Here is a 17,850-nt window from a genome sequence, read left to right as displayed (position 1 = left end):
AATAGATCGTATTCTCAGATTACAGTGCATTAAATGTGACTTCAAGCCGCCCGTTTATCGTTCCTGTCTTCCGAATTACAAGACGAAATGAAATCCGACGCTCGGTGGAGGATGGCGAGGCCGGCTGAACGCCGTTGTCCGGGAGTCGAATTTTTTTTTTCTTTTTTTGCAGCGGCGTGGCAACAGTTGTGACGCAATAAGTTTTGTGCTCTTACCTTCAGCGAAATGTATCACACTGCAGCTATCTGTTTCTGTCCTGCGGAGAAAAAAAAACAAAAAATAACAGAAATGGCGTTAATTCCGATTCCTGTCACGTGAAATCTCACGCCGGTTGTTTCGCCGCCCGGAATAACTGGATTTCGGACGAGCCGGTGGGAGCCTCGTAAAGGCTGCGAAGCTTCACAGCAGCCTTTTTTCAATATATAAAAAAATGAAACTTTCAATGAGTAACAATTTCATAAAATATGTCATTTACGTTCTTGGTCATTTGCAAATTTCTGACAACATTTTTTTTTTTTTTTTTTAAATCAGTTTTGTCTTTTATTTTAAGTCATTTCAGGCTGAAAAAAAATGTTTTTTTTTTTTTAAACATCATTGATTTATTCAAACCATTAACTTGAAATAAATAAATAAACAATATATTTTATAGTAAAGTAATAACAATAAAGTCATAATGATAGAAATTTACAGGGATGAAGAAAATAAGAAATTCTTTAGAATTTAAACAGTTTTGTCTTTATTTTAAGTAATTTCAGGCTGAAAAGTCCTTACTTAATTTTATCTATTTCATTTTTTTTTTTTATTTTGTCTTTAATCTAAGTCATTTCAGGCGAAAAAGCCTTTATTTTATTTCTAATTAATTTATTTTATTTGTCTTAATTTAAGTCATTTCAGACTGAAAAGTATTTTTTTCTCCTGATTTTTTAAAAGTCATTCATTTACTGAAAACATTTACTGTCTAAACATTTAGACAATGTCTAAACATTTAGACAAGAAATAAACAAACAGAATAAACATTATAAAATAATAATAAAAAGAAATTTTAACAGTAACAATAAATTGTAAAAAAAAATAGAATTTGTTTAGAATATATGCAGTTTTGTCTTTATTTTAAGCAATTTCAGGCTGAAAAGTCTGTTTTTTTTTTCCTGATTTTTTTGAACGCTGTTCATTCATTCAAAATTTACTTGAAAATAAATAAATTAACAGATTTTTTTTTTTACATAATAATTATAATACTAATACCACTACTACTGATAATAAATAAATAATAACAAAAATATGATAGGGATGAAAAAATGAGAAATTCCTTAGAAATTAACCAGTTTTGTCTTTATTTTAAGACATTTCAGGCTGAAAAAAGTATCCTTTTTTTTCTCCTGATTTTTTTGAACGTATATCATTCATTCAAACCATTTACTTGAAGATAAATAAAGAGAATTAGAAAAAAAAAATAATAATAATACTGATAATTTTAAAAATTTACAGGGATGGAAAAAAAATGGGAAATTCTTGTTTGACAATTTAAGGGAATAATTTCCGACTACAAAAAATATAAATACATATATATAATACCTATAATGCAGGTAATATATATACCTATACAGACAGAGACATATGATGTAACTATATATACATGATGTGATGTAACCGTGGTATTAGATCATAGATTTTCTTTCTCCCTGTCCTGTTGAGCTGTTTTCCTCTGCCGTACCACCTGATGTACCCAGACAAAGAGACGTAATACCATTCGGAGGCGTTATCACGTCCTCACTGACAAAGCCCGATTTCTCAGACAAGGGAGACTTTTTTATCCTTTTCTAAACCAAGACTTTTTTCGGAGCGGGTAGTGGGGGAGGGTTAGGGGGGGGGAGGGGAGGAGGGGGCATCCCCGGGAGAGGTGAGGGGGGGCGGAGGGGGGCAGACGCTGCAGTCGGTTCTGCAGAGACCAGACTTTCCTTTCCCAGCAGTCTGCATGGGAGGCTCATGGCCAGCTGGCTTCTAGTAGCCCGTGTCACACACATGTGCGTCCCCAGCACTTACACACACACACACACACACACACACACACACACACACACACACACACGCATACAAAGGCACACACAACTGCACCCTGAGCTCTGAGTACAATGAAATAACAATAATAGTTTTCAGAGTCCAGCATCAGTTAAAAACCAGAAGTGTGTGAGGAGCATGAGGGTGGAGGGGGGATACACACACACACACACACACACACACACACATACACACATACACATATATATATACACACACACTGTGGGTTTTTTAATTTTTTAAATTGGACAAAGAAAACTTGGAAGACAGTTTCAACCAAATCCTTCTGTGAGCTGTCCAGCAGAGTTTGACCAATGGACCGGTGGTCCACACACACACACACACACACACGCACGCACACACATAGGGGATAAAGCAGCATGCATCATGGAGATGTCAGCTTCGAGATGCGAGGAAAGATGCGGTGTGCTCCCTTTGGTCAGCATGCAGGTTAAAGTAACTTAAAGGCCCATCAGCTTGGAGATGCTCACCATTCATTTGGCCGTGCAGCCCGCCGATGACGCCGCTCCCCCCGGTGTCCCTACACCATGTCCCGGTTCTGCTCGGCGCCGAGGTCCCCCCGCCCTCCAGTCGGATCTCTAGAACCGGTACCGGATTTTCCCGGCCGCTGTTAGACGCCGCCGGCACAATTGTCGCATAGATCGGGCGCCGTGGTAAGGCAGCACTCCTTCCGGCTGCTCCGGGAACAATGGTGCAGCGTCAGACTGACAGCCTCCCGGACCACGTGACTTTCCCCGGCCAATCACCGCGCGAGGAGCAGGAACAACCGCAGAGCGCGGAAGCGGAGAGAGAGGGGGCTCCGGAGAGAGAGGGGGCCCCTTCAATACCCCCAAAAAACATCAACGCGAGAATTGTATTGATTGATCGTGTATTTATTTACTGTTATTTTATTATATTTTGTTTTATTTTATTTTATCCTATTTTAATTCATCCTCATTTATTTTTAAACGGTTGTCCTCCATTTACTTTCATATTATTCCATTTTTTTTCATTTATTATATTTCACTTATCTTAGTTAATTTATCTTGTTTTATCATATTCTATTTTGATTTTAATTCAACTTCATTTATTTCTAAATTGTTGCATTGTATTTAACTTAATGTAATTCTATTTATTTCATTTTATTTTATTTAAATGTTTTTTAATCAAAATTTATTTTATCTTTCTTGACTCCATTTAATTTTAAATGAATTCATATTAGTTTATTTTAAATCTGTTGTCCATTATTGTATTTTATTTTATTTTAATGTTTTTCTCTAAATTAATTTTAGCTAACTTGACTGTATTCTAATTCAATTTAATTCAACTTAATTCATTTTGAATCTGTTGCATTCTATTCAACTTTATATCATCTATTTCATTTTATTTTATTTCAATGTTTTTTAATCAAAATTAATTTTATCTAACTTGGCTGTATTTTATTTAATTGATTTCCAAATCAGTTGTATTCTATTTTATTTTATTTTATCTTATTTTGATTTAATTCATCCTCATTTATTTTTAAACGGTTGTCTTCCATGTACTTTCATATTGTACTATTTTTTTCATTTATTCTATTTGACTAATTTTAGTTAGTTTATCTTGTTTTATTGTTTTCTATTTTAATTTAATTCAATTCAATTTATTTTTAATCTGTTGCATTCTATTTAACTTCATGTCATTCTGTTTATTTCATATCATTTTATTTCAATGTTTTTTTAATCAAAAATGTATTTTATCCTACTTGACTGTATTTTATTTTATTTTAATTCAATTCATATTAATTGATTTTAAATCTGTTGTCCTTTATTTTATTTTATTTTATTTTATTTCTTTTTATTTTATTTTATTTTATTTTATTTGAATGGTTTTATCTAAATTTATTTTAGCTTATTTGACTGTACTCTAATTAAATTTAATTTGGCTGAATTATTTCTAATCCATTGTGCTCTTTTTAATTTCTCTCTATCTTATTTTGCTGTGTTTTTATTTAGTTAGTCTTTGCTTCACTGAATTTTGTTTATAATAGTACTTGGAAACGTCATCTGGGTCAAGGTAATTGATTTTTCAGTCACACCAGTCAATCGTGATTGTAGCAGCAATAATAATGCAACAAGACAAAAAGCACACAAGCATGTAAACGGGGATGTCTAAAGTCACTCCAGGTTTTCGTCAAGTTTAATTCATTGAGTTCTTCATAAAAAATATTGTCTCACAGTTTATGTCAGACTATGTTTATTCCCTTTTATTTTACAACCACCCTATTTTGTTCCCCCTGCTTTAAATCACGTTTCCTTTGGAGGAATGATATTGTAAAGTACAATATGATTTAAAATCCCAAATAAAATATTCTCACAAATCACAGATTATAATCCACCCTCAACCCCACAGAATATCCCACTCCAAAACCCGATATCTGAGTACTCTACAAGTCACAACGTGTTTTTTTTTGTCTTCACCGTCATGATTTATCTATTTATTTCCCTAATAAAGAAACCCATCTCTGAGTGTTTTACTGCTGCCTTCATCTTGTCCAGATTAGTTCTGAGGTAACCAAACCAATAAACTGGAGATGCGGCTATTTAAAGAAACAGCTGCCTTGGCAAACCCCTCCGATGGATTTCAAACGTTATTACACCCCGACGTATGACATGAAAAAATCAGCCGAATATAAAAAGAATTAACAATCAGGCTTTTTTATTCATGTATTTATTTATTTATCTATTAAAAAAAAAAAACAACCATGAAGTGGATATTCAACTTAAACAGGCATGTACTTGAATCACTGCATAACACTGCCATCTTTTGGTTAAAATGTGAAACAATACGCCTTCAGCAGGCCCAGGATCAGCCATTCATTCATTCATTCATTCATTTATTCATTCATTAGTGCAGGTGGTCATTTGCGATAAAATTAAAATACATGCAGAATGCACTGGCAGCAGAATTGTGTGAGTGAATACGTACTTTACACGCTTATAATTGACCTATATTCATGCAAATATCAAAAATCAAATCTTTGTACTTTTTAAGACCTTATAACACTTTATGGCTGTAACTTTGACCCTTTATTGTTTTATTTGTATTTTCTTACTCTCCCTCCTTCCTACTATTATTTATTATTGTTTCGTTTTACTTGAAACGCTGGCACAACAATTTCCTTCGGGATAAATAAAGTTGTTCTTATTCTTATTCTTATTCTTATTCTTATTCTTATTCTTATTCTTATTCTTATTCTTATTCTTATTCTTAAAAAAAATATGAACATTAAAAGGAAAAGACCTTGCAGTGCGGAGCAAAGCACTGCTCCACCAGCGATTCTGTTATTTTCCCAGTCAAATGGATGGTGAGAGGAAGCAGAAAGGTGTTTTCTCTTTGGGTTCCCAATATCTAAATTTGAATAAGCGTATTATTTCTGACACTGTGCAGACAGATAAATTAAGAATATTTTCTTGTTTCTGTCCAGACACTCCAGAAGCCGCATCACAGATGACATTCATCTGTAATATTAAACATGAATTCATTTTGCTCGTTGTCACATCATCATTTATTTTATGGTTTTCCAAATGTGGCCATGCGAAAAAGTCCCGTTCACACAACCAGGCATATTATAAGTTTATTGGTGCCATTTTTTTTTAGTGCCTTGCTCTTTTCTGTGTCTATATGCAGCTTTTAACTGTACCCTCCAGTCATTTCTGCAGCCTCGATTACATCTCAATAAATATCTCGGTACTCATGGTGATATTTATGCCCCGTGAATGGGGGTTGAAGGGGCATGGAGGAAGCCGTGCGTGTATGTGTGTGTGTGTGTGTGTGTGTGTGTGTGTGTGTTTCTCTCAAAGAGCAGCAGATGATGCTAAAGTGCTCACTTTGGAGAACATTTCAACTCCACGGTTCCACAACGGGAGCGGTGCTATTCCGCTCCAGCGCTTCGGCTGCTTCCGGAAGCGGCCCTGTCGACTGGCCGTCACGGCTAAAGGGTTGAAAAGGGAAAGAAAAAAAAAAAAAAAGAAAAAAGAAACACCTGAAAGGAAAATAAATCCCCTTGAATGACATGACATCGCGGAATTAATCGATTCATCCTTTTAGCTCCAGTGGGTCCGGACCGATCTGAATATTAATATTCACTTCGGACACTGGAAGCACTGCTGTGGTATCTGAGTATTATCATTTTCTAAACTCAATAGAAATAATATAATTTTGAAGAGAGTCCGGGAAATAGCTCGGATTAGGAAAATGAGTCAGAGAGTGAGAGAGAGAGAAAATAATTAAATTCAAGATTTATTTAGCTTCATCAATGCTGAATGTTAACATGTAAATGTTCGCGGCTTCGCATGGATGCAGCGGTTGTGACGCCATGGCGACGAGCTAAAATTCCATCTCTATCCCTCAATTTCTCTCTCGCTCTATCTTCACATTCTCTGTGAATGTTTGAAAACAACAAATGGATCTCCAGACTTGTGCAAACAATGCTCCTGCGAGGGGCTGAGATTGAAATATGCTCTGGGTCATTTCATATATCTGGTAAAAACTGAGTTATGATGACTATCAAAGGGGTTGGTCTGAAGTTTTGCACTCTCAGTAATGGATTCCAAGTTTTATAACCAAATGACAATAATTGGATGACTCACTGACTTTTCCTTTCATATCTTCGGAAGGTGGCGTTTTATAGGATGTTCAACATTTCTCTCTGACTCCGTCGCCTCACACAGGATTTATAACCATGATCTTTTCTCAGAATGAATCCCCAGAGTGGCTAATTTATTCTCGTTTGCCTGCAAAACACTGCTTTTAGAGGCAATTAGCACTTTATTGGTAAGTCAACACACCCAACGTGGCAAAAACACCTGCAGAACATCGAAGTGCCCGATGTACTCCATCCCTAAAAAGTCTGAAAAAAAGACATTTAACTTCAAGTGAAGGTCCAAAGTTAAAGCTGATACTTGAGTAAAAATACAGAAACTTGCACAATCATAAAACCCAGTTTGCATCACACTAAATATAAGTGTATCATCTTTTGGTTTGATACACATAATAAATGCATTTAAAGCACATTTAAATGTATTATTTAAATACCAAAACAATCTTTTTGTTTGATACACATTTTAAATACAATTAGAGAATATTTAAATGCATTATTTAAATACAAAGAAATATGGGAGATAAATGACTACTTCTGAAAATATGCAAGATTCTTTTGTCACAGCAGCGTAGCAGTTAGAATATCAATAATAAATATAAATATAAGTATATATGCATACATAAATAGAGAGACAATTAGAAGATAGCAAAAGACTTCCACAAATAAATAGACAGCAGGGAGAACAACAACAACAACAACAACAACAACAACAATGTGTGTAACCAGTGAATAATAAAAATGGGAAAAAGATGTATAGAAAAGTATACGTCGGTCTAGTTTATGAATGAACGCTTCATCATATTTTGTTTGATACACATTTTAGATGCATTTAAAGCACATTTTAATGTATCATTTAAATACCGAAATCATCTTTTTGTTATCTGAACATTTTAAATGCAATTAGAGAATATCTAAATGTATCATTTAAATACAAAAAAATATGGGAGATGTATGAGTACTTCTAAAAGAAGTAAAGTATGAAAAAAAAAATAAAAAAAATAAAAATACCTGGATATCAAACCTGCTTGACAGTAGCGATAATTTAACATGCTAACGCTTAGCATCATAGCTGCAGCATGAGCTTTTCATGGTTTTACTCAAAAGGTGTTTTTTCTTTTTTACAGTGGAGGTGAGCGATCCGTGCCAGCGGTGTAACCCGATGGCTGCGGCTGCACTCGACACTGACCTGAATTATACATTTCCCCCTATGTTAACGACAGATATCTTGTATCCCTTACACAGTGCACGACTGCACAAAGTTTAAGGGGGACTTTGAAAATCCATTACATGAAAAAAGAGTAACTGACACTCAGCATTTTTGATGGGTTTTGACAAAGTATCAAGAATTGGGGTTCACGTGCCGTCACTGTTATCTGGTAGTACAGTCCGGGTGCATACAGTGGAAAAAATATTATAAAAATTTGTATCAAGGAAAAAAATTAATAATATTGATAAAATTACATACTGATAATTTTAAGTATTGGTATATAATACTTTAAAAGTGTCTTTCCAAGATAAAATGAAACATAAATCATATAACTGTCCACCATAATAACCCTTTATGGGCCTTTTCATTGCACCCTTTGTCTTTCAATGTAGTTTGCGCACATGTTGGACGCTATATTTAAAAAAAATGGCACCAGGGAATCAAAAATTTAGTACTGAGAAATATAATTCACCGAATATTTTACTTTAAAAGTCTTTTTCAGAAAAAATGCAACATAAATCATGCAATTGTCCACCATAATAATCCAATATTGGCCTTTTTCATTGCAACCTTTGTCTGTTGTTGTGGTTTTCCAACATGTTGGAAAATATATTTAAAAAAAATGGCAGCAGGGAATCACAACTGTAATATTGATTAAAACAAAGGATACACTGAAGATTTAGGAATTGCTGTATAATACTTTATAAGTGACAATCAGTCATGCAATTGTCCACCATAACAATCCTATATGGGCTTTGTCATTGCACTCTTTGATGTAGTTTGCCCATGTGTTGGGGTATATATTCAAAAAAATGGCATCAGGGAATCACAACTATAATATTGATAAATAAAAAAAAGTGTACACTGGTGATTCAAGTATTGCTGTATTACACTTTATAAGTGGCATCTTATTTTTCAGACATGCATTATCAGTCATGCAGTTGTCCACAATAATAATCTAATATGGGTCCTTTTTCATTGCACCCTTTGTTTGCCCACATGTTGCACAATATATTTAAAAAAATGGCACCAGGGAATCACAACTGTAATATTGATAAAATCATGCACTGAAAATTTGAAGTATAATACTTAATAAGAATGTTTTTAAGACAAAAAAACAACATAAGTCATACAACTGTCCACCATAATAATCCTATATGGACCTTTCTGTCATTTGTCCAGGTCAGGGATGGGCAAACTTTTTGGCTCAGGGGCCGCATTGACGAGCTTGATCAGCACAAGATACGATACGTACAAAAAATAATAATAAATAAAAAAAAGCATTCGTTGACAGTACATATTGGACTTTGACATTTGCTTCGAAAATAAAACCAGCTTGGTTTTAAAGATTCTGACATTTGCTTGCATTTCATGCACAAACCAGTTTTTCCCTTTTTGCTCCGCGTCCAGTTCATTCATGTGCGTCACTGTGTCCACAGTAAAGGATAAATCGCAAAGCCAATCTGTGACATTCAGCTCAGGAAAATTCTCAAGCGGCTCCAAAAATGAAATTATCTCCTGTTTGAGCTCCGATATTCATTGATCCAATCATTCAATCATTCACATCAAGTAGAAATTCTGTATCGATCTTTGGCGGGCCGGATTAAAAAGGCCAACGGGCCAGATGTGGCCCGCGGGCCGTAGTTTGCCCACCCCTGGTCCAGGTGATAAACAGGTGGAAGGGATGTACCGAGTAGGTGAAACAGTCAAAAAAAAATCGGTCAGTCAAGAGCGGTAACTAAGAGTGAGCATACAAGTCAGAGCTGTACAAGAGCCTTCCAAGGGGTTTTAGTGTTTGTATGCATGAACACCCGGGATCACTAAGAGTGTGTCGGAGAGCCAGAGAAAGCTATTCTATGCTTCTATAGAGCTGCTGATTGCGGCCCCTCAGGCTGCCGAGTAAGTGGAGCCCCGCGGAGCGAGGTGACCTGTGTCGCAACCCCACCCTCCTCCGGAGTCAGGCTGCCCGGCGATACGATTGCACCACAATGGAAATTCAATCATCAGATGAAGCGAGCGAAGCGGCGACCGCTCCCATGTCTCGCCCCGGCTCGCCTGTCGATCGATCCTCTAATTTAAAGAGGAACTTTAAACACACCTGGATTACAGATACTTACGGATCTAAAGGTAAAGAGAGAGGGACCATAAATACGTTCGCCAGGAGTGAGTATTGTTTTACCTTTGTTTATACCGATGCGAATGAAAAGCGAACGGCGGTCTCTTAGTGGATGTTGAGGATTGTTTACGCGAGTGTTGACGCCGATAAATGTTTACTACTCAGTCGCTTCCTGAGGCATTTCCGCCTTCGCAGTGTCGGACGGAGAAAATCGGATGAGCCCAACAACTTTGCGTAAATGTTTTTGAGACTTCAGATGGTCAGACAGGGAACCCCCAGGCAGGAATGTAGTGACATTTAAAGCTTGTTTCAGTATTATTAATATCATGCCGAGGTCGTTGGTTCAAGGACGAGCTATCTGTGAAAATGTGAAGTCAAGTTCCTTATGAGTTTTGGTTAATTTACCAAATTACCTTCTCCCTCTCCGGATGAGGTTGCGCTCGGCGCTGGCGAGGCGGCTCTTCATTGTTAAAAACTGATAAATGAGACGTGCGCTTGGAGAGCGCACACCTCTGCCAGGGGGCCGTGTAATTGTTCCTGAAAAAAAAAAAAAAAAAAAAAAAAAAAGAGTGAGAAATTTTTGGGTGAAACTCGCATCCCGACCCGGCGAGTGATGGATTCACGTTGTGACTCGGGGACGCGGCTCGGACAGGGTTTCCATCACCGTGATGAACGCAAGAGAATGAACTCCAAGAGACCGACGCTACTTTGTCATGAGAATCGCATCCAGGAAGTTGTGGCGGTTAATAGGCGTGAGGAATGGACATAGAAAACATAGATGGGAGAGAGTGTCCTTTATTCACATTGCGGGTTGTTAGATTCCGCCTGACGGTTTGTTTCCCGGCTCCGGAGTGACCTCGGGCTGGATCTCCCCGCGGGCCTGGTGAGAGCTTTGCATGGCAGCTTGGCCGTCGGTGCAATTTTATAGTAATAATTATTCCTTTTCTGCATTGAACCCGTCATGGATGAACCATGACCAGCTGCTCAGGCAGCAGTTAAGATAAGACAAGATAAGATAAGACAAGACAAGACAAGATAAGATAAGACATTGTACGACAAGATAAAATAAGATAAGATAAGATAAGATAAGATAAGATAAGATAAGATAAGATAAGACATTGTACGACAAGATAAGATAAGATAAGATAAGACAAGACAAGACAAGACAAGACAAGACAAGACAAGATAAGACAAGACAAGATGAGACAAGAAAAGATAAGATAAGATAAGATAAGATAAGATAAGATAAGATAAGATAAGATAAGATAAGATAAGATAAGATAAGATAAGACATTGTACGACAAGATAAGATAAGATAAGATAAGATAAGATAAGACAAGACAAGACAAGACAAGACAAGACAAGACAAGATAAGACAAGACAAGATGAGACAAGAAAAGATAAGATAAGATAAGATAAGATAAGATAAGATAAGATAAGATAAGATAAGATAAGATAAGATAAGATAAGACATTGTACGACAAGATAAGATAAGATAAGATAAGATAAGATAAGATCCCCCTTAAGGGAAATTCTTTTGTCACAGCAGCGTGACAGTTACAGTATCACTAAATATGAGTATAAATATAAATAGAGACAATTAGAAAATGGCAAAAGACATCAACAAATAAATAGACAGAATAGAGTAAAACATCAACAACATCAAGGATAAGAACGGACAACAACATTGGAAAAAAAAAGACAGTAAGAGTGAAAAATAGACAACCGGAACAACAACAACGGGAATAGGAACATAAACGAAGCGATGACAAAAATAAACAAAAATAAGAAGAATGGGCTGAGATCGACGAGGATAAAATAGTTTCCAGAGTTAGAGCGTGACACGTGTGAATGTGTGAGGTCATGAGGTCGCAGTAGCGCCGATGCTGTCATACAGTCTGATGGCGTGACCGCATTCAGACGCCAGTTTCGATACGCGTCCCGCAGTCGGACGCTCCTCCGGTCCACGCCACCCGTGTGTGATCCCGACTCAGGTTTCATCACACGTGTGCAACATGATGATATCACATGACAAATAGTAACTTCCACCTCCGCGCCGTTTCGTTGTTTTTCCTTTCCTTTTTTTTTTCTCAGTAATTTGCCCTCCGAGAAGAACAATAAGCGCCGTCTGTCCAACATGAAGGATTGGAATGGAAGCGGACGATCTGGCAGAAACGCATGATTACCCGTGTGTGTGTGTGTGTGTGTGCACGCGTGCATGTATGTGTGTGTGTGGGAGGCGAAGTTAAATTCCTGCTCAGTGAACCGCTGCTGAATGTGAATGACAGGGTGTCCATGACAACAAATGAGCGTATAGGTGTGCCTGGATGTGTGTGTGTGTGTGTGTTTGTTGGGTTGTAAATAATAAAAAAAAAAAAAAAAAGGGGGAATCGGTTAAATGATTTGCCATTTTCAGATCTCCCGGCTCAATATTTGACGAAAATGAACATCAAAACCAGATGAACATCAGGCCGTTCGGGGAATGTAATTACTGATTAATAACAACAACGGACTTGAGATGTTGCAGAAGAACCAGATGGACAGTTCTTGCAGCGTCTTGTGTTATGGTAGAAAAACGTCTGTAGTGAAGGTGTTCACCCACTAGATGGCTGGTAGGCGCCCACAGAAACCCGGAGACCTTGCCGTCGGTCGGTAAGGATATTTCTGTGGCTGTCGGGCCTCATATGATGAAGTAGCTTGTTACTTTAGGCAGAATGGGTTATATTTCAAATGCTGAAATAAAAATAACCGTCGGGCAGCGGCAACACTTATATTTTAGAAGTGACCTTCCGAATTATTTACATAATGATTATATATGTGATATTACCTGCTGCTCTGGACAACCACTCCAAAGTGAAAATAAATGCAAGAATAAATATCGAACTGCACTAAATTCAAACAAACAGGCAACCGTGGAACATTAATGATACATCACGACTCCCTACTTATCTCTCACGTGCACCAATATCCGCGGTGGTGCCGAAATGTTTCCCATTTGTGTGCCTTATGATTTAATATTCTCAGAAACGTAGGACGCTCGCCGCGGCGCCGGAGATTAATTAAATACGGTGCATTTTGCATAATGGCTACTCGTGTTCAGTAAACAATTTCACCTAACATAAATCACATCGGGCATGCTTGTGATTGATGTGAGCAGGAAAAAAAAAGAAATGAATAAAACGTCTTCTGAGTATTTCTGAGTTCCGTAGCCCGAAGATGAAGAAAACAACGCCATCTGTCAAGAGTCAAAACGACCTCTGTGTTTTTATAACCCTGTACATCTGCTTTATTATTATTAATTCGGTGAGCTGAAACAATTCATCATACATTTGAGGAAAAACAGACGCATAGACTTGACAGATGTTACAAGGTTAGAATTAATATCAGAACTTTGACACAGACAAGATAAGATAAGATAATATAAGATAAGATAAGATAAGATACCCTCATTTATTTTATTCACACTATATGTGTATGTATATTTTTTTTTTCACGCACACACATATATGCATATAACTGTATGTGTGTGTGTAAAAATGTATGTACATGTGTCATACCTGTATTTCCTGTTTGACTGTTTGATGTGCTAAATAATAAAAAAAGTAAAGAAATAAAATGAAAATAAAAAAATATACATAGGGCTTTTTTGTCACAGCAGCGTAACAGTTAGAATATCAATAATAAATATAATATAAGTATTTATACATAAATAGAGAGACAATTAGAAGATAGCAAAAGACTTCCACAAATAAATAAACAGCAGAGAGAACAAAAACAATGTGTGTAACCAGTGAATAATAAAAATGGGAAAACCTTGATCCAGATTATGAATGAATGAATGAATGAATGAATGAATGAATGAATGAATGAATGAATGAATGAATGAATGTCCATTCGAAAAAAGCCGCCTGAATTTGACGGGCTGGGCTTCTGCCAGACAATGACTATCTAGCTCGCTGTGGATTATTTCTAGAATTTGCTATTTTCATTGATACTCATATCACCTCTTCACCGCATATATAACTGCACACTATGTAAATAACTTGTCCGTCCATTTGTTTTTATTTCTATAAAAAAAGACCCGTACATACCCCGAGCTGGGAACTCTCATTGCAAAATTACACTCCGCCTGCACAATGACGATTAAAAATCTTGATTCTGAAAGCTGAACAAAAGCACACAAAAGCCTCTCCGCTGTGGGTGTGAATGAGAGTTTTGTGTCTGCGTGATGGAGTGCCGACCTCTGGGTCAGCGGGACTCGGCTCCTGCGTCCCTCTGGACACCCGGAGACGCCGAGATAAAACCGAATCCTTCAGAAGTCCTCCTCGCACATTAGTCCGTTTCTCTCATCAGTATTTTGACGTCAACTGATTCATGTGATTTGGGTGGATTACGGCAGCTGTCATAAAACCAAACGATAAAGAAATTAGAGAAATAAAGTGTCCCCTTGTAAAATCCATGCCATAAACATAGATAGATAGATAGATGGATAGATGGATAGATAGATAGATAGATAGATAGATAGATAGATAGATAGATAGATAGATAGATAGATAGATAGATAGATAGATAGATAGATGGATAGATAGATAGATGGATAGATAGATAGATAGATAGATAGATAGATAGATAGATAGATAGATAGATAGATAGATAGATAGATAGATAGATAGATAGATAGATAGATAGATAGATAGATAGATAGATAGATAGATAGATAGATAGATCAACACAATCAATAAAAACAATAAAAATAACATCAACAACAACAACAATAATAGTAATAATAATGATAATAATAATAATAATGATGATAATAACAACAACAACAACAGCAACAATAATGATAATAATAATGATAATAATAATAATAACAACAACAACAACAACGATAATAATAATAAGAAGAAGGAGAAGAATGATAGAAAGAGTAAGAAATATTACTGATTAGAATATATATATAGATAGATAGATAGATAGATAGATAGATAGATAGATAGATAGATAGATAGATAGATAGATAGATAGATAGATAGATAGATAGATAGATAGATAGATAGATAGATAGATAGATAGATCAACACAATCAATAAAAAACAATAAAAATAACATCAACAACAACAACAATAATAGTAATAATAATAATAATAATAATAATAATGATAATAACAACAACAACAACAACAGCAACAATAATAATAATAATAATGATAATAATAATAATAACAACAACAACAACAACAACGATAATAATAAGAAGAAGAAGGAGAAGAATGATAGAAAGAGTAAGAAATATTACTGATTAGAATATATAGATAGATAGATAGATAGATAGATAGATAGATAGATAGATAGATAGATAGATAGATAGATAGATAGATAGATAGATAGATAGATAGATAGATAGATAGATAGATAGATGGATAAATATCAACACAATCAATGAAAAAAACAATTAAAATAACAACAACAACAACAATAATAGTAATAATAATAATAATAATGGTAATAACAACAACAACAACAGCCACAATAATAATAATAATAATCATTATTATTATTATGATAATAATAATAATAATAACAACAACAACAACAACAACAACAACAACAACAATAAGAAGAAGAAGAAGACGGAGAAGAATGATAGAAAGAGTAAGAAATATGACTGATTAGAATATATAACATAATATTGGACATACAACATAGAGAAAATATACATTAAGCTTTCATAAAAATATAATAAATCATTGTGTCTGTGTGTGTTTTTTGGCTGAACGTGTGTTATGTTTAATAAAACCCCTTCGGCCCCGGAAAGTGCAAGTTTCCACCGACTCCGGTGGACGCAGTGTGTTTCCCGAGCGTCAGTCTCGTGCCTTCGCTGCTCCCGTCTCGCTCCCCTGACCTCTTTCTGAAAGCAGAGGAAGCCGAGGGTCGGCGGGTCGGTGGGTGAACCGGAACTCACCCCGGGATCCAGACCTGCCGGCCGCACGTGTCTCCCGTTAAAGAATCCTGCCCTAAATGACAAACAAAGGTCACCTTTCTGAGCTTGCTACATATTCGCAAAAAAAAAAAAAAAAATGGGGCAACGGAGCCGAGACGTTATTTTTACTCTGTTATACTTTTCTACTCCAAAAAGACGGAGGTACACAGCGTTGTTTATTCAATATCGCCTCGGATCGGACGTCCTCCTACGAGGAGACGTGACGAAAAACCCGTGGCGTGTTGAGAATCCCAACCACATGTCACTTTCTTTCGGGATTAATCGCTGAAATGCCACCAAACGGGGCTTTTCGGCCGGAACCGCTTTACGTTTTGGACAAAAAGCCGGGCATTCTTCGGCCCGGCAACTTTTTCAGACATGTTGCCGAGGAAGCCGGCGCTCCTCTCAGGTGTGTGTGTGGGTGTGTGTGTGTTAGTGTGTGTGTGGGGTTCAACTCTGTCAGCGCCAGATAATAAAAAGGCCTCCTGGGGTTTGTGCTTCAGCACAACGCTAACAAAGGCGGCTGATGTCCGGCTCACACCAAGCGGATTATTATGTAGCAAAAAGAGTCTGCCTGTGTTTGTTTGTCTGTGTGTTTCTTGCAAAGTAAGTAGATTTTCCAGTTCGCTAATTACTTTTCTCTGTGAACGTCTTGTCTTAGTTTCAGAAACATTAGTCGACGCCACTAGCAAAGAAGAAGCAATCAGCCTGGAGGATTACCTGAATATAAATGTATAATTAGAAGTAATTTTTGAAAACAGAAATGATGGAAATTGTGTATCAAAAGGTCAGAAAAGAGATGACGCTTTAGAGATTGCCGGAAAAAAAATCTGCTTATTTATCTCCTATATGTGTGTATTCATTGAAATAACGCCGGAATTAAAGCACTACATCGACTCAATTGGTGATTCGATTATCACGTTTCGGGTTTGTGATTTGCTGACAAATTTTTAATCCAGTTGAATCTGAACTCTTCAGATTGTCGCTGTGTCCTCACGCGTCTGACCATAGCCGACCTGTATTTAGAACCGCGCACCTCTTCTTTAAGTCGTAGGCCTTCGTCTTTTTGTAACTTCAGACGGATATTTTTAGATTCTTTTTTCGGTTTCTGTCGTGTCTTTTGGCGTCCAGATTGAGTGTCAGGCCTGACGATGTCACAGGACAAGCGGCGGCTAAATATATACCTTGTTGCTGTGAATGCTGGAGATGTTGTGTGGTATGTGTTGTTCACAAAACAAACTAATCCTTCACATGTCAATTTAATAACAGGAGGATTTGTTTTCAACACATATATACATATAAATACCTTTACTGTACAATTTTTATTTTTAATGTATTTCTATAATGATAAATTCCAACATAGGCAGATGATGGAATTTGCCTATGGAAGAAGCAAATAACTTAGCTTTTTGGATGTCTCAATATCAATTCTCTTGCGACAGTAATTACATTATTCGGCTGAAATGGTGCTCACCAAGTCATTATATTTTACATAAATTATCACAATGCTTTGAAATGATTAACATGCATTGGCGGTGCAGAAAGGGCCCATTAAATGAAATTGCTCTATTTTTTCTTGTGTGCTTTTTGCATACAGGATATAACCACATAACAAGATGTATGGGGCAGACGACCAATTTAATATCCCTTTAATCATACTAATAAATAAGGTATCCTTATTTTTAATACTAATCTTCATTAAAACAGATTTAATTAAGATGAGCATTAAGTGGCTCAGCTCTCAACTCAACCTTTATTTGATATGACTGGATGAATGAGGAGTGCATTAGAGAGAACTAATGTCTAAATGTTGACAAAAGGATTGTTGGGATTACATCTCCCTA

The 17,850-nt window shown here is 36.4% G+C and overlaps 2 protein-coding genes across 2 annotated transcripts in view; one reads left to right on the top strand and one right to left on the bottom strand.

The window, feature by feature from the left end:
* The window catches only part of csrnp3 (cysteine-serine-rich nuclear protein 3), a 35,694-nt gene extending 32,943 nt beyond the window's left edge, over window positions 1-2,751 (bottom strand). Inside the window, exons 1-2 of the mRNA XM_086145811.1 lie at window positions 2,550-2,751; window positions 216-256 (exon numbers count right to left, since the gene is read on the bottom strand). The gene's annotated coding sequence lies outside the window, so the exon portion shown is untranslated. The remainder of the gene's footprint in view (window positions 1-215; window positions 257-2,549) is intronic.
* A 7,257-nt stretch (window positions 2,752-10,008) lies between these two features.
* The window catches only part of xirp2b (xin actin binding repeat containing 2b), a 36,788-nt gene continuing 28,946 nt past the window's right edge, over window positions 10,009-17,850 (top strand). The window contains exon 1 of the mRNA XM_086145806.1: window positions 10,009-10,070. The gene's annotated coding sequence lies outside the window, so the exon portion shown is untranslated. The remainder of the gene's footprint in view (window positions 10,071-17,850) is intronic.

The sequence above is a fragment of the Fistularia commersonii genome, chromosome 4 (assembly GCF_037954325.1).
Source record: "Fistularia commersonii isolate RoL2024-O1a breed Wild chromosome 4, RoL_Fcom_v1.0, whole genome shotgun sequence".
Lineage (NCBI taxonomy): Eukaryota > Metazoa > Chordata > Actinopteri > Syngnathiformes > Fistulariidae > Fistularia > Fistularia commersonii.
This window is presented reverse-complemented; position numbering and strand designations above follow the sequence as displayed.